Source organism: Puma concolor, chromosome B2, assembly GCF_028749965.1.
Source record: "Puma concolor isolate L17-30 chromosome B2, mPumCon1.1.hap2, whole genome shotgun sequence".
NCBI classification, from domain to species: domain Eukaryota; kingdom Metazoa; phylum Chordata; class Mammalia; order Carnivora; family Felidae; genus Puma; species Puma concolor.
Window position 1 is genome coordinate 12,696,010 of NC_141671.1, and position 21,820 is coordinate 12,717,829.

The 21,820-nt window shown below is 42.0% G+C and overlaps 1 protein-coding gene across 14 annotated transcripts in view; it reads left to right on the forward strand.

Annotated features, from left to right (window-relative positions):
- ATXN1 (ataxin 1) overlaps positions 1-21,820 on the forward strand; it is a 416,282-nt gene that overhangs the window by 51,363 nt on the left and 343,099 nt on the right. The window contains exon 1 of one of the 14 annotated variants that reach the window (XM_086706209.1): positions 9,783-10,847. The exons of the other annotated variants lie outside the window; for them this stretch is intronic. The gene's annotated coding sequence lies outside the window, so the exon portion shown is untranslated. Of the gene's footprint in view, positions 1-9,782; positions 10,848-21,820 lie in introns of those variants that run through there. 14 annotated transcript variants of the gene reach the window in all.

Genomic DNA, 21,820 nt, shown 5'->3' on the forward strand with positions numbered 1-21,820 from the left:
ACTAGGAGACTCCCTCGAGGGACTCGTGATCGTAGGTTCATTCACTTACTAAGGGAATGAATAGATTGTGAATCTCATTACTGTAGCATGTATACATAAGTGATATAAATGGCGAACTACGGTAACATCGAGATGTTTATTGATGATCAGGCGCCACAGGCAGGATGTTAGCTCCGGGAGGGTATTCTATGAAAGGTGGTGGACTTAAAAAAAAAAAAAAAAAAAGAATGAGTTCAGATTCATACCTTTACTGAATGCCTCTCTTCTTGCTTCTGATTTGATTAACAGAGTTATTGAGGGAAGAAGAGGACAATTTCCAAATAAAATAGCCTCGGATCCTTGTTTGGATTTAATGTGGTAGCCGGGCTATTTTGAAACACAGTTATATGTTTCTTAGTTTCTACTTCTAATGCTCAGTTCACTCGTGTCTTCCTGTTTGGCTTGTACCTTCCCCTTCTGACTCAGTTTTCTCTGTTTCTCTTCTTACTCTGCCAGACCACTATTGTGCCTCTGCCTTTGGCTTTTCTCGCTTACTGGCTCCCTTGTATGGCCTTTTTTACTGAAGCATGTCTCTGTTCACTGTTTCTGTATCCCCAGGCAGACCCTCCAGATGGAAGGTTCGTCTTTTCTTTTAATGAATACATTTCATTTTGATGCGGACAGAATTTACATACACTGAAATACAACATCTATCTTAAAGGTGCAGTTCAATGAGTTTTGATAAATGGGTGCCTCTGCTTAGCACCCTAATCTGGATGTAGGATGGTTCCATCACTCCAGAGAGTATTCCTCCTTCCTGTCAATTCCCATGGCCCCGTATCCAGCCTCTGACTTCTCATACCATAATGAGTTTTGTCTGTTCTCAAACTCCATACAAATGGAATCATTCAGTGTGTGTTTTCTTGTAAATGCCTTCTTTTGTTCAACACATTTTTGAGATTCACCCTCATTGTTGCATGCATCAAGACTTCATTATTTTTTAAAATGCTGGCCAGTATTCCACTGTGTGTGGATGCTACAGTTTATCCATTCACCTGTTCACAGATATGTGGGTTGTTTTCACATTTTGACTGTTTTGAAGAGAATAGCTATAAATGCTCTCGTACCAGTCTTTTTGTGGATATATGTTTTTATTTTTCTTTGGAGTGGATTACGTGGGACATAGGGTAAGGTGTGTAACTTTATAAGAAACTTCTCATGAAGCAAGTGGTTGTAGCAATTGTATGCTCCCTCCAGAAGGGTATTAAAGTCCCAGTCACTCCTAATCCTACCAATATTTATTGTTCTCGTTCTTTTTAATTTTAGCTATTCTAGTGGCTACATGGAGTATCACATGGTTTTAATTGCATTTCCTGATGGCTAATGATGTTGAGCACCCCTCCCCCCCCCCTTTTTTTTAAATATGGTTTTTGGCCATATGTTTAGCGTCTGTTCCAGTCCCTTGACCGTTTAAAAAAATTGAGTTGGTTGCCTTTTTTTTTTGGATGTGTAAGAGTTCTATATATATCCTGGATATAAGTCCTTTGTCTGATATATGTATGACCACATATCCCCCCCAGTGTTATCTCTGGTTCCTTTTTTCATTTTTTAACTGCATTTTTTGGATAAGGAGTTTTTAATATTAATGAATTGTAATATATAATCTATTAAGGTACATATATTTTTTCTAAGTCTTTATAGCTTTTTGCTTACCCTCTGGTTACTAAGATATTCTACTGTTTTCTCCCAGAAGCTTTTAAATTTAGCCTTACTATTTAAATATATGACCTATCTCAAATTAGTTTTAATGTATGGTGTGAGGTAGGGATCAAGATTCAAAATTGTTTGCATACATTTATTGGAATGTATGAAACAGTTATGGAAAATATTTTCTGTCCTCATCAAATTGCCTTTGTTAGAACTCAAGTGACCGTCTTTGTTTTGTTTCAAGACTCTTCAATTCCATTGATCCACATGCTGTACTAATGTCAGTACTGTACTGACTTGATTAAAATAGCTTTGTTGCAAGGCTGCAGTGTGAGTCCTCTAACTTTGTTCTTTTTCAAGATTATTTTGGGCGTTCTAGCTTTTTAGAATTCCGTATACATTTTAGCATTGACTTGGAATTTAAAAAAATGCTTTTTAAGTGCACTTTTGGTGATGGGCACAGGGTATAACACTGCATGTTAACTAACTGGAATTAAAATAAGAACTTAAAAACCAAACAAAATAAAACAAATTGTATGGCTAACAACAAATTCTTTTAGAAGTTTGTTTGGATTGCATTGAACTATGAGAAATCAACTTGAAGACAATTGACCTATTAACAATTTTGAGAACTTCCAATCTGAAAATATACTATATCTCTCTGTGCTTTTATTTATTAATTTCTCTCAATAACATTTCCCCATTTTTGCAGAGGTATTGAATGGGTTTTTTTTTTTAGTAAAATTTAACTGTATTTTATGTTTTTTGATGCTATAATAAATTTATTTTTTATAGAATCTCATTTTCAAAATTTTTAATGTTTAGATAAGAAATACAACTGATTTTTGTTAATTGACCTTGTATCTTATGGACTGCTAAATTCACTTACTAGTGGGGGCACATAACCATGTTCCTTATCTTAAGGGGAACACCCTTTCACCGTTAACTGTGATGTTAACTCTGAGTTTTTCATAGTTGTCCTTGATTGGCTTGAAGACATTTCCTTCTATTCCTGATTTTCTGAGGGATGTTTATTTATTTGTTGCTACCAGCAAAGGATTTTGAATTTCATGTAGTTCTTTTTTTGCATCTAATAAGATGTCCTATAGCTTTTCTCCTCTATATGGTGAATTACATTGATTGATTTTAAATGTTAAACTACCCTTCAGTTTCTGGGATCAGAAAAAGTTACTGATAGTTATCACTGTTCTTTTTACCTATTCTCTTAATATCTTATTATGTATATTTACAACTGGGACCATTAAGAATATTTATCCCTATGGGGCACCCGGGTGGCTCAGTCGGTTAAGTGTCCCAGTTTGGCTCAGGTCATGATCTTGTGGTTTGTGAGATGAAGCCTCGCATTGGGCTCACGTTGGGCTCGCGTCGGGCTCTGTGCTGACAGCTCGGAGCCTGGCGTTTGCTTCGGATTCTGTGTCTCCCTCTCTCTCTGCCCCTCTCCCCACTTGTGCTCTGTCTCTCTTTCTCTCTCTCAAAAATAAATAAACATTCTAAAAAAAGATTAAAAAAAGAATATTTATCTCTAATTGTCTTCCCTTGTATAGTATTTACTAGGTTTATTAAGTGTTGGTGTTATGTTGGCCTCATAAAATGTGTGGCAGACTATTGCTGTCTTCACCATTTTCTAAAATAATTTTTTGTGATATTTTATTTCTTTTTAAAAAGATGTGCAATTCAGTAGTGAAACCATTGGGCCTAGAGTTTTCTTCGTGCAGAGGTTCTAAAAGTATGCCACTGTGATTAAAAATATACAGGAAAGTGTTCTTTTTTCTTTTGGTGAACAGTTCTCTGAGTTGTAACACATACGTAGAGTTGTATACCTTCTACCACAGTCAGGATACACAACGGTTACATCATGGTGTGCCAGGGATTTTGATAATGAATTCAGTTTCTTCACAGAGAGCAAACTATCCACATTTTTAATTTATGCTTTGTTATATTTTGGTAAATCATGTTTTCCATTTGTCAAGAAATTATTCCTTTCATCTAAGTTGTCAAATTTATTGCCATAAAGTTATTTATAATGTTTCCTCACTGTCTATTTCATGTCTGTAGGATCTCTGAAAATATCCCCCTTTTCACTTCTCATATTGATTATTTTTTTTTTCTTTTTACTTTTGTGATTAGTCTGGCTGGAAGTTAGTCAATTTTATTAATCTTTTCAAAGAATGAACTGCTGCTTGTTTTCAGATTCATTGATTTCTGCTCTCATCTTTATTTTTTCCTTCTTTGTCCATCCTTTGGGTTTAATTTGCTCTCTTCCTAGATGACTGATTTGAAAATTTTTCTTCTTTTCTGTTAGTAGGTGCATCCTCTTTTAGGATTATCATGTCTACCTAATGAATATACCCTTTAATTATGATAAAATGGTCCTTTACCTCTGGCAATTCTCCTTGTTACAAGTCTGCTGATACGGATGTGACTACAATAGCTGTAGGCCGTTCAGATGTCAATCACCCACTTGTGGTGAATCCTCCTGGCTTAACTACATGGCACAGATTTAGATATATAATAAATACTTTCGTCGTTATGTAAGTCAGTATAGACGTTCCCCGACTTAAGATGGTTTGACTTACGATTTTTCAGCTTTATATGAGAGCAAAGTTTGACTTACGATTTTTCAGCTTTATATGAGAGCAAAAGTGATACGCATTTAGCAGAAACCGCAGTTTGAATTTTGAATTTTGATCTTTCCCCGGACTAGGATATACAGTGTGATCCTCTCCTCTGATGCGGGCTGGGCTCTGTCGGCCATGTGATCACAAGGGCAGACGGCTGATACACTGACGAGCATTCTGTACCCATGCGGTTATTCTGTTTTTCCCTTTCAGTATAGTACATAAGTGTTCTGAGCACGTTTAAGGTAGGCTAGGCTGAGCTATGATGTTCGGCAGGTTATGCCTATTAAATGCATTTTCGAATAAGGATATTTTCAACTTAAAGTGGGTTTATGAGGACATAGCCTCATTGTGAATCAAGGAGTATCTGTATTTTGTTATTTCCGTTTTATTTCCTTGAGGTTTTTTTAATAGTAAGTATTTTTAATTTCCAGAAATAGGATTTTTAAAATTTCCTTTTTTTTAATTTTTAAAATTTTCTCCATGGGTGTTACTTTATTTTCTTTAATGTTTATTTATTTATTTTGAGAGAGACAGACAGAGAGAGAGAGAGAGAGAGAGAGAGAGAGCCAGTAGGGGAAGGGCAGAGAGAGAGGATCCCAAGCAGGCTCCGTGCTGTCAGTGCAGAGCCCAATGCAGGGCTCGAACCCACAAACTGTGACATCATGACCTGAGCTGAAATCGAGAGTTGAGAGTTGGATGCTTAACTGACTGAGTCACTGAGTATTGCTTTAAATATTTTGAGGCCGTTTTGTTGGATGCATATATATTCGTGACCGTAAGACCTTTTTTTATTAATTGTTCCTTTTGCCAGTGTATAATGTCCTTTGTGGTCATTTATAATGTTTTTTTTTTTTTTTACCTTATATTCCATTTATTTGATAATAAAAGCGCTACCCTGGATCTTGTTTGTATTTCGTTCATATTTTTTAGTTCCTTATTTTCATCTTTGTTTTACACTTCATTTTATTTTTTTTTTTAATTTTTTTTTTCAACGTTTAGTTATTTTTGGGACAGAGAGAGACAGAGCATGAACGGGGGAGGGGCAGAGAGAGAGGGAGACACGGAATCGGAAACAGGCTCCAGGCTCTGAGCCATCAGCCCAGAGCCTGACGCGGGGCTCGAACTCACGGACCGCGAGATCGTGACCTGGCTGAAGTCCGACGCCTAACCGACTGCGCCACCCAGGCGCCCCAACACTTCATTTTAAATGGATCACTGTTTTTCCCCCACATATTGTATATAGTTTGGATGCAGTATTACTGTTACTTGAGTAGTGACTTTATACCCAATTATAATTACTTTTATTAATAAGACTTTTTTTTTAGCTTTGTCTAATGTTTTCTATGTGCCATTTATTTTTGCTGCTGCTGCTGCTGCTTCTTTTTTTAACCCTTTCCTTCCTTCCTTTGGCTAGATTGAATTTTCTTTGGCTAATTTAAAAGAAGATATTTTACATTATTCGTATAATTATTCTTACTTTTATCTTAACCTAAACTTAGCTTTCTCTAAGACTTACCAGTGACTTCATTGTTCCCCCAGTTACTCCCCACCTCATAACGATTAGACCTCTCCTGTCTCAGACTGCTGTTTTTCCAAATTTCTACCCTTCTGAGTTTCTCCAAGAGTTTCCCTGACTACTAGTGTTTGTTAATGGCCAGCACTCTGAGATGGGTATCAGTCCGCAGCCTGTGCAACTCCCCCAGCTTGTTTGAAACCAGAAGTGACTTGACTTGATCTTTAAGAAAGTTAATGCTTCTGGCAAAGTGAAGGGTAGATTTCATTGGGGTAACATTGGAGGCAGAGGTACCTCTAGGGGTCTTCTGCACTAGTGCAGAAGAGTTTATGATAGTGGAAGTTCCGTGGAAGGATCGATGTGTTTGTACTTGAGGCGTGTGGGAGAAAGAAGTCGATGGAGCTAAGCCTGAGTGGTAAATATGTTACATTTCTTTATTTTTCAAGTTCCAGTCACACGATTTCTTTTTTTTTTTTAATGTTTATTTTTGAGACAGAGAGAGAGCATGAACGGGGGAGGGACAGAGAGAGAGGGAGACACAGAATCTGAAACAGGCTCCAGGCTCTGAGCTGTCAGCCCAGAGCCCGACGCGGGGCTCGAACTCACGGACCAGGAGATCGTGACCTGAGCTGAAGTCGGACGCTTAACCGACTGAGCCACCCAGGCGCCCCTTCAGTCACACGATTTCTTACTAGAGTTTTGCTGGCAGGGTTAAGTGAGGTAAAACATGTAGACTACGTGACATATCCTGGTATAGAAATGATCATGTAAAAACTGGACGGCTGATTTCCACATTTCTGTCTCAATGGCTGTATGAAAGGGCGTAGGAAGGCAGCAGGTGCTCTAGAAGTGTTTTTGTTGTTTTTGCATTGGAGAGCAGGGGATAATATAATTCTTTTATTTGTATTTCTTGTCATTTTGAATTTGAATTGCCGATGAGACATCTAGGTAGCAGATAATTGGGTATATCCGTCTGGAGCTGATAGAAGACAGGGTTTTGAGAGTAGTTAGTAAAACTATAGGGGGCCTTCTAGCAAGACGTGACAGGGGGAGAAAGAGAAGAGACCCTTGGAAAAACATTTATAGAATGGATTTGGAGGAAGAAGATCCATCAGAGAAAATTAGGAGGCCTTGAATCTTTTTTTTTTTCAAAGATTTATTTATTTTCGAGAGAGAGAGAAGGGGCAGAGAGAGACGGGGGGACAGAAGATCCAAAGTAGGCTCCACGCCATCAGCACAGAGCCCAGTGCTGGGCTCAGACTCTCGAGCCATGAGATCATAACCTGAGCCGAAGTCAGACGCTCAACTGACTGAGCCACCCAGGTGCCACTAGGAGGCCTGGATTTTTGTCCCATTTCTGACACTAACTAGTTTCCTTAACCTTTTAAGAAACAATCTTTTCAGGGGCTTCTCTCTCTCTCTCTCTCTCTCTCTCTCTCTCTCTCTTTTTGAGCTGTTCTCTCTCTCTCCCATTCTCCCCCTCTCTCTCCCTCCCCCTTCCTCCCCCCTCCTCCTTCCTATGGTCTCTTCCTCCATTCTTCATTAATTTCACAAATATTTCACGAATACCTGCACAGAGCACAGAACCCCAGAGAAGGAGCACCTAAATCAGACTGGGGAAAAGGGAGTCAGAGCAGGCTTTCAGAACACATGCCCTTCAAACTAAGCTTTTGAGAACGAGGAGTGATTTAGACAGCCTGTGCAAAGAGAGACCAGAAAAAAAAAATGCAGAATGGTGTATGGACAGACAGAAGGAGTAACAAGCAGATCAGTGAGTCAGGCCTGACAGCGCAGGAGGGGCCTTGTGTGCAAACACGGGACCCTGGATTTTATCCGGAATGTAATGCAAACCCCCAAATCCACTGGAGGACCAGAGACAGGGCTGTGAAAAGTCACATGTGTCGTTTAGAAACCTCATTTTTCCAGTGCTGTGCATGTGGCATGATAAGGGAGCAGGTGGTGGGCAGGGAGACCAAAGAGGAAACTGTTCTAGAAATTCAGGTGACAGAGGAATGTTTATTTAACAACCGTGGAGCACCTGCTCCATGCTAATCGCCGGCCTGTGTGCCGGGGATCCCGCGTGGGCCGGGACACTCAGGCCCCTTATTCTCAGGAAGCTTGTGGTGACCGTGGAGATGACAGGCGTGTAAGAGAAAGCAGATTGGAGGGATGTTAATGAGACAAGATCTAAGGACCCGAAGGTGAATCAGACCTTGGAGGTGAGTGAGAGGGCAGGGCCTTCTGGTTTGGAGAGCTGGGTGGACCGTGGCACCACTCGGTGCCCTGGGGAGCCCGGCAGAAGAGCTGAGTGGGGCTTCCAGGTGGAGGTGTCCAGCATGTGCTTGGAGAAACAGCTCTGGACCTCAGAAGGGGCCTCTGCGGCTTCTTTGTGTACTAGATGGAAGAATTGAACTAGTTGTTTCACTTACTTGATTCTCTTCCCTTCCATGACTGCATTTCAGCGTCTGCGTCTGACAGGTGTTTCACTAAAGACCAGACTTCCTTCTGCATCTCCGCAGAACCTCATACGGAGCTGGGCAAGATGGTCGAGTTTACTGATCGTTTTAGGTGGATCTGGAAGCCAGTGCTATCGATTTCATTACTCACTGCTGGTCCTTGCTTTCCCCTTACCCTTCTGTCGCTACCTCGACTTTGGCTTGCTGTGTGAATTGCTGTGGGTAGTTGTGCCATAGTCTGTCTATCACACGCACTCTGAGGGCTTTGGTCCACTCTGCGCATTTTATAGAGGGAAGAGACCCGGAGGGTTCGTGAGGCTTCCAGCGTGCTGGTGGAGCTAGGATTAGATCTCTTAATTCACTGGTCCATTTGGTACTGCCTTCCCTCCCCCTTGCAGAGTGAGTTCTTAGGTATATATTTGTGCAGGAGTTTGGAGATGACTAAGCCTGTGTATGTGGCTTTGAGACCTCATGTCAAGATTGCCAAGAAGCATTGGATTCCGTTAGCTGTGACGTAGGCAGGCGGCCGTCCTTGGTGCCACAAGTTGGATTGGGGCAGCTCTCTGCCCACATGCCCTTGTTTGGGGTGCCCTCAGGAGGCTGTCAGGAATCCTTTTACCCCAGGTGTAGAGTCCTACTGTGCTGTGACTTCAAAGCAAAGCAAAAAGTGCAGAAATGACCTGCCGGAGTGTGAGAAGCACTTCTTGCTGGTTAAGAGTTTCAAGTGCGAGAGAAAGAGACGTGTTGAAAGGACATTTACTTTCATCAGCTCAGAACATCTGCTTTTTATTCTTTAAAAGGAAGCAACACCTCAAATTACAGCAGTCCCTAGGCAGGCAAGCACTTGAGATTTTGATCTGTGCAGATTCTTCGAGGGGGTGCCTCCCAGAGCTTTTAGGAGTGATTTGTAGCACTTGACAGATTTTGGAGGATGACAGACAGGTTTTGTGGGGAAGGGGAGAGGGCAGCAAAGACAGGGGAGGAACCACTCTGTGAAACAGCAAATGAGCCTTTTCTCTCCTACCTGGGTAGAAGTAGAAGCTGTACTCAGCAGACCCCGGAGACCACATTAAAATCGGAAATGAAAACCAAACGCCGTTTTTTTTTTTAATAATTATTATTTTTAATGCAGTGCCCACCTCCAGAGCATTCCTCCAGCGTGGGCTGCATCGTAATTTCCCCTTTTATATAGATTTCATTTTTTTTTTTTTTATTGTGCTGAAATATACATGGCATAAAACTCGGCCACGTTAACTGTTGCTAATGTGGGGTTCCGGGACATCAAAGCCATTCACAGTGGTGGATGTCACAGCTGTCCTACATTTGTTCTTTTTATTTTTTATTTACTTATTTTTCCCTTGGGTAATTATTTTATTTTTTTATGAATATAATTTATTGTCAAATTGACTTACATACAACACCCAGTGCCCATCCCAACAAGTGCCCTCTATGCCCATCACCCATTTTCCCTCGTTCTTTTTGATTTGAGGTGCAGGTTTCCCAAATTAAGCACCTTAGGAGGCAAAGAAGCATCACCCCTAACCCCAGAGCCCATCGTAACATTAGAATGGAGCTGGTAGGTGCCAAGGGTTTTTTCTTATTCACGTGCTTTTGTTTAAACCTAGCTGTGATACTGTTCTAGGAGGCTGTAACGTGAATTTCAGAGTTGTAAGGAAATTTGAAGATGGTTCACTCCATTCCCCTGTTTTTAGATTAAGAAATGAATAGCCCAGAGGGACAATGGCTTGCTTAGCTGGGTCCAGAGCCCAGGTGCTCTGTCCCCTGAGACCACTGCCCTGGGCTAGTCGGTCTTTAGTTTCAAAATGTGGTATAAAAAATTCATTGGCGGTTTATTTTTAGGGTAATCTCTCTCTCTCTCTCTCTCTCTCTCTCTCTCTCTCTTTCTCTTTCTCTGTGTGGTTTCTGTGTCTGGATTTTTTTTTTTTTTTAATGGCGTCTTCAAACAGGAATTTGTTTTAAGCAAGAAAATCACAGCCTTATTGTTTACCAGCCATGACCTTAGATGCTGACATTCACTCCTGTCCTGCCTGTGTTCGGATATCACTATACCCAGGATCTTCCTTCTTTCTCCCCCACCCCCGTTTCTTCTGCTGATTGTAGTAAAACCAAAGTTTAAAGGTGATCCTTGTTTTTCCCCAGTTGGGCTTTTCCAGACAGTTGCTCTTGCTTCTTAAGATCTGTTTCCCACTTAGGGAGATTAGGTGAAAACTTGAGGAAGCAGAGCCTTGCAGTTAAAAACACAATGTCTGCTTACCACTGCACACCCCCCGGGGCCGGCCTGCCTGTTCCGTCTCCTCTCCAGCCTCTCCTGCCTCCCAGGGCCCACCCGCAGGCAGTTCTCACCTCCTCCTGCCCACATCGGAGGTCTGTGGGAGGTGGTTAGGAAGCCGGAGGACTGACGGGGAGCTCGGGGGGAGCTGGGGTATATTGTTTGGGTCGGCCATGTAAGCCTTGTGCTGCTGTGTAAATGGCCACGATTCAGGCGTTATCTCGGGACTTCTGCTGGGCACCAGACAACCCGATCTCCTGGTAAGGTTAAACTTGGCCCTCCCCTCCCTCCCGCCCTCTTTGATCAGCCGGGAATGGCCCCGGGGAGGGAGGGCAGGAGGGAGGGGGAGGCCAGAGCACAGCGAGATGTGCACTCGGCAGAAACATAATAACCACACAGGCGGAACAGGGAGTGTTTTCTCAGTCTGTACCCCAGATACAGAGGAAGAAGTCCATTCCCGAATCCTTGCCCGAGCTCATTCTTAAAGGGTACCTTTAAGACACCTTCGCTGTCAAGAGCCTGCCCAGACCATCAGCTTGGCCGGCAGCCGCGGGGAAAGTCCGAGAAGACCCCGGGATTGGGAGAGAGAGGCTAAAAAGCATGCACTATCTGCCACGTGTGTTTCGTAAAAATGTAATTGAAGAAGACAAGAGTAAGCTCCCACTGCTGCCTAATAGCTTATTTTTTTGACTGAGAAGAACGTTTCTTTTCATTCAGCAGATCATTTTAGGTGTCATTCAGTTTATTTTAAGCAGTGTGTTTCATCCTGAGCAGATTAAGAATTTTATTTTTTTTAAGCTCTGGACTGTGTTGCTTCGTACTGGGAAACTTTTTTTTTTTTTTTTTTTTTTTTTTTTTTTTTAACGCCGATGAACAAAATCTAGGCGGTCAGGTACTGAATTTTTGCATATCTGTCTTCTAAGAGGCAACACAGTCGATTCTTCAAAATCATGTGAACCTGACATTTCACTTGGGGAAGCCGAAGGAAGTCGGCGAGGTCTCACGTTCGTTCATGAAAAGACGTGCCTCTTTTTCTCCTTATCACCTTTTAGTATCTGTCCTGCTGGCTGGCGGGCTGCGGTCTGGCTTAGCTCTCTCCCTGGAAGTCACATTGTGCTCCAGAACCCTGTTTACTGTGACCCACAAACAGTTCCCAGGCTTCGCAGCGAGGAGCCAGAGGTAAAGCCATCAAAAAGCAAACGGCGGTTCAGCCCTCCCCGAAATCCACCTGGAACGTGTCTCTGAATTCAGTTAGACCTGTTGGCTCTCCTTTTGCGTCCTCACTCGCTCCTAACTTGAAGCGCCCTGCTCCCCCTTTTTATTTTCACTTTTATCATTTGAGTAGTAACGGACGGGGAAGTAGTTACTCAATTTGTAAAACGTTGGGTGGTGAGGTCACAGATGCCGAGATTAGCCTGTAGTTTGTAACCGTTTCAGACAGACGACAGCAAGATCTTGCCTGTGTATTTCGGAGCTGTTTTCAGACGGCAGCAAGATCTTGGCCTGTGGATTTCGGAGCTGTTTTGTTGGTCTTTTAAACGTAGTGGTAACAGGGAAGAACAGAGAGGTTGCTTTCTGCCATGGTGCTGCTGAATCCTTGAACACAACCCATCAGCCAATCCAGATGCATTTCAGCAGGCACGGAATATTTCTTGTCTAGTGGTGAACTGAACATTGCATAGAAGAAAACAGAAAGGGGACTTTTTTTTTTCTGGAAGTAAAGATCAGGTACTAATTTCTGGACAGACCTTCTGTTGCACAAGTTAAATTTTCATTCCTCTCCGGTTGTATTTTCTTGGTGTATTTGAGCTTTCCTGCCGTTTTTTTCTGTTTTGTTTTGTTTTGTTTTTTTAATTTGCTTCGTTGAAAAAAAAAAAGGCAGTATGGATCACTGTATTTTGTTTTATTAAGCTGGAAGGACAATCATAGAATCTGAATTTTAGAGTTGAAAGGGTTTTAATCTAACTGAATGTTCTCATTTTACAGATGAGAAATCTGAGGCATAGTGAGGTTAAGTGACCAACCTTACAACACACAGCTTGTTTGTGTGAGGGCTGGGCTAAAAACCCAGCTCTCCAGAGACTCCTACTTCACTGTTTTTCTTCATTGGGCATAAGTTTTTAGCTCCAGCTAGGATCTTTTTCTGTTATTGGGATTATTTCTGAAATGGTTGGGTCTTGAAAATGTATTATTTCAAACCTCCCTCCATGACATCTCATTACCACGTAACGTGGAGAGGGTATTTACACATGCCAAAACAGTCTTTAATGATTGTCAGTGTGCCCTATCTGGAAGTTTTAATCTTCTTTAGAACAAGGTTTATCTGTTTAAGAAAAGCCCAGGGGTGTGTTAAGTGTGGATGGAGAACAATGAAGCATTACCTCCCAGGTCTTGGGGGACAGAGTGGGAGAGGTGGAGGGCCGGGGTGTCAAGCACGTTCTTACTCCCATGGTCCATGCAAGTTGCTCAAATAATTTATCAGTGACACCCTTCTTCGCTGCAAGGCACTAATGACCGAGTGATGTGTGTAGACTTGGAGGTTCTGGGCCCTGTTCAAATGAATCACGAACATAGTCCATTTCCAGTGCAGATGAAAAGTTAATCCCGTGGAGGCAGAAGTGGTTACTGTTCCCCCTGCGCCATTACCTCTGTGACATTGTCTCTCACGGTGCCTTGGGGAGAGATGATCGGAAGGGGCAAACATTGTCTCCTGGTGCTCGTAGCCATAGGAAGTCATGAAGGGTAAGATGTGTGTGCAGGGTGGGCAGTACGTGCTCAGGAAGGGACCTCCTTCTGTCCCCTGGCCAGAGCTCCCGGGAGCCCCGTGGGTCTCCTCCTAGTAGCTGGGGCACCGAGTGCCGGAGTGCCGTGGCTTTGGATTGGTGACAACAATACCCATTGCCTATAAGGACATGATTATTTATTTGGCCTTAGGTGTTATGAAGATGTTGTTTGATCTCCATTGGGCTTTGTTAGAAGTGTATTAGAAAGTCCCAGGGCAGAAATGTTTGGTCCCTTTGGTGGAGGTAGGTCACTTACTCACTACATGAGTACATTGAAAACATGTTTTTTTTTTTAATGTTTATTTATTTTTGGGGGGGAGGGGCAGAGAGAGGGGGAGACACAGAACTGAAACAGGCTTCAGGCTCTGAGCTGTCAGCACAGAGCCCAGCATGGGGCCCGAACTCATGAGCCATGAGGTTGTGACCTGAGCCAAAGTCAGACACTCAACTGACTGAGCCACCCAGGTGCTCCCCAAACATTTGAGGATTAAGCCTAGTGAGAGTTTTGCATCTACTATGAGAGATTTGGGGAGTTGGGGGCAACTACAGGGGGAGAAACATAGAAAAAAGGAATTTTTAAAAAAGGAAAAAAAATCAGGCTTAGCTCTTCAGAGACCACAAAAAAATTTAAAAGACTTAAGTGCAAAAAAAAAAAAAAAAAAAAGAGGGGAAAAATGCTGTTAAATAGCCATATTCTAAATAGCACCACAGTACCTGGGATCTGAAGAGAATGGAAAGCAGGGAAGGTCTTAGGGAAGTCCAAGGGGAGATTGTAACAGTTTGGGAACATCCTTGTACGTGGAATTTTTTTGCCCTTAATATGTGATACTGTGTTAACAGTATGCTGAGGAATTTTCCCAATTAGCAATCCAAAACGGAATCACCTCACATACGTATATGCTGTCGGTGAGATCCAGTTAAAAGAAAACGTGTGGGTGGGTGGGTGCCTCCTTCTTCCCGCTCCCTCCTCGTTCTGCTGCGGGTGTCCACCTTAATACGATGCAGGTGTGGGTGCTATACAGGTGCCCCTGTGCAGTGTCTTAGAAAGGAGTCACCAAGTTCGGAATTTCCTTAAAACTCGTACTAACAGAGGTATCCTCTCCATACAGCAAAGATGTTAAAGAGACTTTAAGAGCTGAGAGTCTATTGCACTAACGATGTCCCTCGTCTCCCCTCTCTTAGCTTTTAGGGTCAAAACTACCTTTCCCTTGAATACGAGAAAGAGAGAAATCCCTTTTTCCACTATTCCTACGACAGAGGTTTCAAAACTCCCTTGGTTTACCTAAAACTAGGAGCTTCATGACAGGCAGACCTCTGACCAGTAGATCAGAAGGCAGATTTCTTTCTTTCATTCACGTGTTCCTTTCCACCAAAGAATGCAACACTATAATTCCTTTGAGTTCCTTAATGATTATTCACTTTTGTTCCCTCATGTTTCTCTAGTAGAGATTTAAATATTTAATTTTGTATACTCCTGGAATTAACTGCTTTCAGAGGGTATACGTAGTCAGCATATTTAAATGCATCCGGTGCGGACATTGTTAGAAGGAAGAAAAAAAAAAAAAAAAAAACCCAACCACCTCAACATTTTCAGGAAGAAATTATTGTAAAATGAGGTATAAGGTTTCCTAAATAGAGTACAGGATAGTGGACATTAATGTAACCTTTTTCTTGGAGATTTATTGTCATTTCTCTGAAATGATTGCACTGATGTAGTACGTTATGGTGCCCCAGAAGCTCGTGATTCTTCCTGATGTCACGGCCTCTGTCCCATTCACTTTTCTTGGTTGCCGTGTCTTTAGAGCTCCTTTTATTTGCCTGTCTGATCTGTTGTAAACTTAAGGGAAACCAGAGAACCAAGCTTATAAAATTACTAGCCTGGATTGGGTACCTGGATTCTCACCTATTGCTTTCCCCACGTACCACCCTGGCCCATGGTGGTCACGGCCACGTTCTGGATGCTGAAGGCTGGGCCAGGCAGGGAGGAATAGGATGTTATTATGTAAAGTAAGGGCTGCCAGTGTGCACGACGGTTTTTATTTAGTAACAGCCCAGATCGGCATTGGATAAAATAATAAAAATAAATATGACCCCTTCTGTGCTTTAAACTAAGCTTGGTTCAGGTTGAATCTGTAACAAGATGGTGGTCTAGGACTTCAGGGTTTACTACGAGACCGAATGGGAGACCTGTTGGGGGTAGACCAGAAGTTTCAGAAGCAATCTTCATCCCAGACAGGGGATTGCCTGGCTGGCATGTCAGGGTTCGTGGGTAGAAGCTCCTGGGGTACCTGTGCCTTCCTCTCTCTTCAGCTCCATTATCCCAGGAGGCAGGGGAGAGGTGACGATCTGAAGAGCATGGGTGTGCGGCTCTCCCACTTTGCTTCTTCCAGCCGGGAGAGGAGCTGGGGAATTTTATGCACGCACCACAACACTCACTGGGCTCACAATGTAGGTAAGAGGACAGAGTAATAAATTATTCCGTGTGCGTGTGTGTGTGTGTGTGTGTGTGAAACATATTTCCCCCCAAAGTGGACACAGAATGAATATAAATCTGACCTTAGGAACTCAAAATATTTTTTTCATACAAATAGCGTATGCCATAGCTGGGTCCCAGGAAAGCCCACCAAGCCCCATGGTCCCTCAGGCCCATGTCCATCCACTTGGATGTAGTCTGCATAGATCCTTGGTGCCAAAGGCCCTTCAGCTGATGGCACATGGTTATGAAGAATGGCCACTGTGGCTTATAGAATAACAGTGAACAATGTGAGTAGAAGCAGTTTGTTATTCGACTGGTAAAATGAGTGAGGCTAGCAAAGGACCTGATGGGAAGTGAAATCACTTACTGAAGTGGTTCCCAAGGACCCAAATAAGAACTAAGAGCAGAAGGGAAGTTAAAGGTAAAGAGAATTAAGAGTTCTGCCACTGGAGGAAGAACATTCTAACATCAGGGCTGCCTTAAAAATAGAACAAGCTGATTGATGAGGTAATGAAACCTCCATCACCTGAGATGTTCAAGCAGAGGTGAGAGGCCCCTCTCAGGAGGAATTCTCCAGAAGGAAGCCATATATTGAATGGAGGGTTATAATTCACAACCAGTCCTTTTTCTCCTAACACTGATATATGGTATTCAAGACTTGCATTTGTGAGGTAATGTAACAGCATTGAAATAATTTTAACAAAGGCAAGTAGCCATAGTTTCACAACCCTAATACAGTATAACTTTATTATGTTTTTTTATTTTTTTAAGCTTTATTTTTGAGAGAGAGAGAGAGAGAGTGTGTGAGTGGGGGAGGAACAGAGAGAGAAAGAGAGAGAGAGAGAGAGAGAGCGAGGGAGAGACAGAATTCGAAGCAGGCTCCAGGCTCTGAGCTGTCAACACAGAGCCTGACACGGGGCTCGAACCCACGAACTGTGAGATCATGACCTGAACCGAAGTTGGACGCTTAACCGATTCAGCCACCCAGGCGCCCCAGTATAGCTTTATTTTTGTATTGGATGCCTCATTGCCTACACCTAATTTCTTTAAAACAAGAGGCAAAACTTAATAAACACAATGTCATTTTACCACTCTAAAGAGTGTAATATTCACCATTACTGATCTGTTTTCACACTTGTAAGTGCTATAATAATACATATAAATGATATATTCACATTATTGCTGTTCAAGTGTTTAAATTCATTATTAGCAAAATCAAAATCATTCGAAACATGTAGCAATCTTACATAGTTTACATTTTTCATTGTTTTAAGATTTTGACAGTAGTATTTCTGCACATTTGTGGTCCTTGAGGATTAGGCAGGGCAAGGTTCTTTTGACTTTTATAATTAGCATGCTGGATTCCCAGTTTTTCCTGCCCTAGGGTGGGCTGGGTCTTACAGTAAATTCTGCTAAAGGGTGATTGGAGTTTGGACAGGGAGAGCAGGCTTCCGGTTACCAGAGAGAGCCTGTGACTTACTGTCTGTGCTTTTCCTAGGTCACCAATTTTCACAGAATCTGAGTATAATTAAATACACTTTATAATAAACTAGGCTGAATATAATTTAATCTTTCCCTGAAGGTACTTCGGAGTCTCGGAGTGCTCTGGGGTCATGGTGAACATCAATTACCTTCTCACGGTGGGTGTGCAGAAGGAGGCAGATAATAGAGTTCCGTCCGATTGAGTCCTGGATGACCAGACATTTGTTCTGTTATCACAGGGAGTCCAATGTCAAGACTTTGGAAGATGCTTAATGTTAAATTCTCAGGCAGGAGAGGATGTGATAAAAGATGAGCTCGTTGGTTTTGAGAGGTTGAAAGTTGACGATAATCATCTCCATGGACGTGGTAGTTTAGATAGAGCACTCTTTAGTGTCTAAAGCTCTCTCACATAACTTGTCACCCATTATTTGATTCTTACGACAATTCTAGGAAGGAAACATGGCATCTGGCATCCCATTTTTACAGTTTCAGTGACTTGGCCAAGATCCCCATAGTATGTAGGTGGCTGTGGCCACTTGAGTCCAGAATTCAGTGTTCTTGTAAGCATTCCAAAGGATACTAAAACTTTGTGCAGTGTAATATTTTTGAGTGCCTACTGTGTTCTCTGTGATGTATTTGTTAGCTCATTTAATTTTCACAAAAGCCCTACGTGTAGGTGGATATTGGTTCTTTGAATATTATTATGGCTCCCATGTTTAGAGATGAGGACTCTGACACACACAGGTGAGGGCATGCAACTATGATGGCGGAGCTGAAATTTGAACTCAGGAGCTTGGGGCTGCGTGGCCCAGGCTCTCCCTTTCACGCCACACTGCCACTCTGTGCAGATCCACCAGTGTGGGCTCAGTCGAGAGAAAGCACCTAATACAGTGCTTGTTCCATGGCCTTTATTTTTAAAAATAGTTTCTATTATTATTATTATTATGTATTATTATTATTATTATTATTATTATTATTATTATATTCACAGTGGCCAAAACCATATTAAAGTTTTTAAAGAACAAGCTATCATATTTGTTTCCCTTTACGTGAACATGTGTGTATCAATTAGATATACTGTCTTTCTGAGTCATTAAAATAGGCACTGTGATCATTATATTTTTTAATATTATTATACCCAGCTGCACTTGTCTTGACTTACAACGTCACAGCATTAGAGAGCCAGCAAGTTGTCTGAGAACGCAAAATAATGATCCATATTATTTGTCGTATAGTTCCTTTGTGACAGTGATAAAATAGAAGCTCGAACTTAAACGTGGGAAGAGCAACGTTGCTGTCGATGGTTGCCAGCAGGCCCATGATACAAACTGCACAGAGCTCCTTGGAAAATTCATGGTGACCCCTTTTACTCCGTCTGAACACACAGCGCCTACAGCTTCCGTTTGTCCTCCACTCCAGCCACATTTGCTTGGTTTTGATCTGTTTGTGCAAGGTAATCCTCTCTGTGATTATTTACCATCCTTCACTGTGCTTTCTTGACCATGAGCTTCAGGCCGGAAGCTCTTTCTAATGCAGGAACTCTATTGGCGTCCCTGTGGTACCTACTTCATAGATGTAACGGGCAGTAACTGCGTAGTAGGTGCTTTATATTTTTAACATACCTCATTTTTATTATAGATACCCCCCCATCTTTTAACATTTTTTTTTTTTTTTTTACATTTTAAATGGGCATTTTTTCACAGCACTGCATCTGTACTTGGGAACTACGACATCTCTCTTCCTCTTGCCTCATAGGAGTTTATATTCCTTCTTTCAGTGAATTTTACAGAGTACTCACTTTGTGCCACATGCTCTGTAGGTTGAGGGAACGTAATAACGAGCAAAAGCAGACAGGGTTCCTGCGCTTGGGGAGCTTTTCCACTCTACTTGAGGATGGCCATGAGGAAAAGAGCATATAATGATTTGGGACTGTAACGCCTACTGGGACATTCCCACCAGACATCACCATCATCACTATGGAACATTCCAAGGGTGCATCCCACTTTTTCAGTGCATTTAATTAAATGAAAGACACGGGTAGTGTCTGCAAACACTCCAGTAGGTTGTAATTTGAGTCTCTTTGTCTCCCTTCTTCCCTTCCCTCATTCTTTTGTCTCATTCTTAGTTTTGAAAGCTTAGTCGCTATTTCCTAGACCTTTCCTAATACGTCATTTGGGCGACCCAAAGGCAGGACACATGGGTTGTTTGAACTGGGCCAGCGCCATCTACAAAGGTAGTGGGAGAGAGGACGCCACGTTGTGTAGCCAGGTCTTCCTTGAGCTCTAACCAAATTTGTGTTGAGTTCAATCTTTCTGGACAAGTCACTCTCTTTGCGTCTCCATTTTCTCATTATTGGGATAAGGAGCTGAAACAGAAAGATTTGCTAAGGTTCCTGCCAGTTCTGCAGTTCTGTGAGTCACCTGTTCCTGAAAAGTTGAGTGTACTTATTTCAATAAATGGGAATATATTTTCCAAGGAGCCTGGAAATCTATTTTCCAATTATCCTCTCCCCTGGTTTATAACTTATCATCGATGTGTTGTGGCTTCTAACACTGTTGCTGCTCTAAGCCCATCAAGAGGTTAATTACCTGTGAAGAATGAGATGCTGCTGGAAAGCTGTAAAACGTTTGAGAGAACTTTGGAGCTAATCTCTTTGGTAATGTGAATGAATAAATGCCCTTCGTGTATCTAGTTTCTGGGAGGAGGCATAGCAGTATTGGGCATATGTACTGGACAAAGTCAAGTTGCGGGAAGAATTGAGTATTGAAGATCGTGGTCAAGCACATCAAGGATCATCTTCTTCCTCTCAGAGGTTATTCAGTTGGAGCACAAATAATGCTTTTAAAAAACAACCGGATCCTTCCATGTTCCCTTAGGCATCCTGAATAGTACCATTTTTTGTTTGTTTTATCTTGCTCTCCTGTAGTGGGTAAAAACTCTAAACGAGGAAAGAGATGAGGAATTTATTTAAAAATTTTTTTAATGGCCAACCCGGTTCATCTTCTTTTCTAGTCTTCTCCATCTGGAATAGAACAGCTCCAGGCCCCAAACTTGCTTTCCTGTGACTTCAGCAGACCTCATGCATTGCAGTTCCATAGCACTGCCTGGCGCTCAAGCTTTGTCTTAAAGAATGAGTATTGTCTTGATTTGCTCTAAAATATGCCAGACAGGAAATGCCCCCTGCATATAGGGAGGGTCGTGTGTTTCAACACACACACACACACACACACACACACACACACACACACACACATCACTAAGCACATCTATTCCCCGTATTTCCTTTCAGTAAAGCACCTAGAAAAAAGAGAAAGCTGTCTAACCAGCTTTTGGTGGTTGTCAGGGATATCATTAGTGGGAATCTCAAGATACTAAATTTAATTTTATGAAGTACTTTATTGGTAGTTTTGGAAGGGCATTACTTTTTAGGTAACCCCATTTGTCACTGAACGGGAGGGAAGCAGAGTGGATGCCACCCAGAATGTTTTGTGGAAAGCAGACCTATAAAGAATTCCCTCTTTTCCCCATTACCCTTATATTTTTGGTTTGCTGTGTTATGTTGCATCCAGCTGGCCATATTCCATCCAACGGGATGTTACAACTCGGGAAAAATTCTCAGCCTTCAGTGTTAAACAGTACTTTAGCTGGTGCTCTATGGAGAAGGCCAGAGTTGGGGCTTTTGGCCTGTCATCGATAAAGACGTCTCCAGCTAGGGAAGCCTTGAACTGTTAACTTGGTAATCGTTGCACCGGCTTGCCTCTGGAGCCGAGCTTAGAGCCGTTATTCTTTCTGTGACTTCAGAGCCGTTTCAAGAATTCTTTCTTCATTTACTTGGCACTAAACATGTGTTTCTCAGGTTATAGGGAAGGATAGACTCCCAAGAGACAGACGTTGCGTTTCTTTTCAACAAGAAGGTTTTTTAAGTAAAGCTAATAAATGATATGTCTCATTGTCGTGGAAATTAATCAGTATTTTCCCCCCTCCTGTCTTGATCCTTTTTACTTTAGATAGCCACTGTGATACAGTCTACACGAATCCCCGGAGCTTGAAAATGAATTTAAGAACTAATGTTATTAGAAAGTTCTCAAGTCAGTGATACAGGAACCCAGGGACACGTAATCCACAAGAGGTCCCTTGGTGAACTGGGTTTTCAAGGACAGGTGTTAAAGTGGCCTTATGAAAGTACAGTTTCATTTTAAAGTGGCCGTTTGAAAATACAGTTTATATTTTATTTGGTGAGGATTTCTGGTGGAGAATTTTTTTTTTTTTTTTTGGTCTCCTGGTTGCTATGGCAATACTGACTTAACAGAGTTTTGGTGACCTCTCCAAGTACCAAATAAAGTTATGATAAAGGCGTGCAAATATCAAGGAAATCATATGTGTCCTAAATACAAATATCTAGATTAAATTTGTATTCATCTTCCTCATGGTGTTTGTTATCGTGTGTGTGTGTGTGTGTGTGTGTGTGTGTGTGTTCTTTTATTCTAGGCTG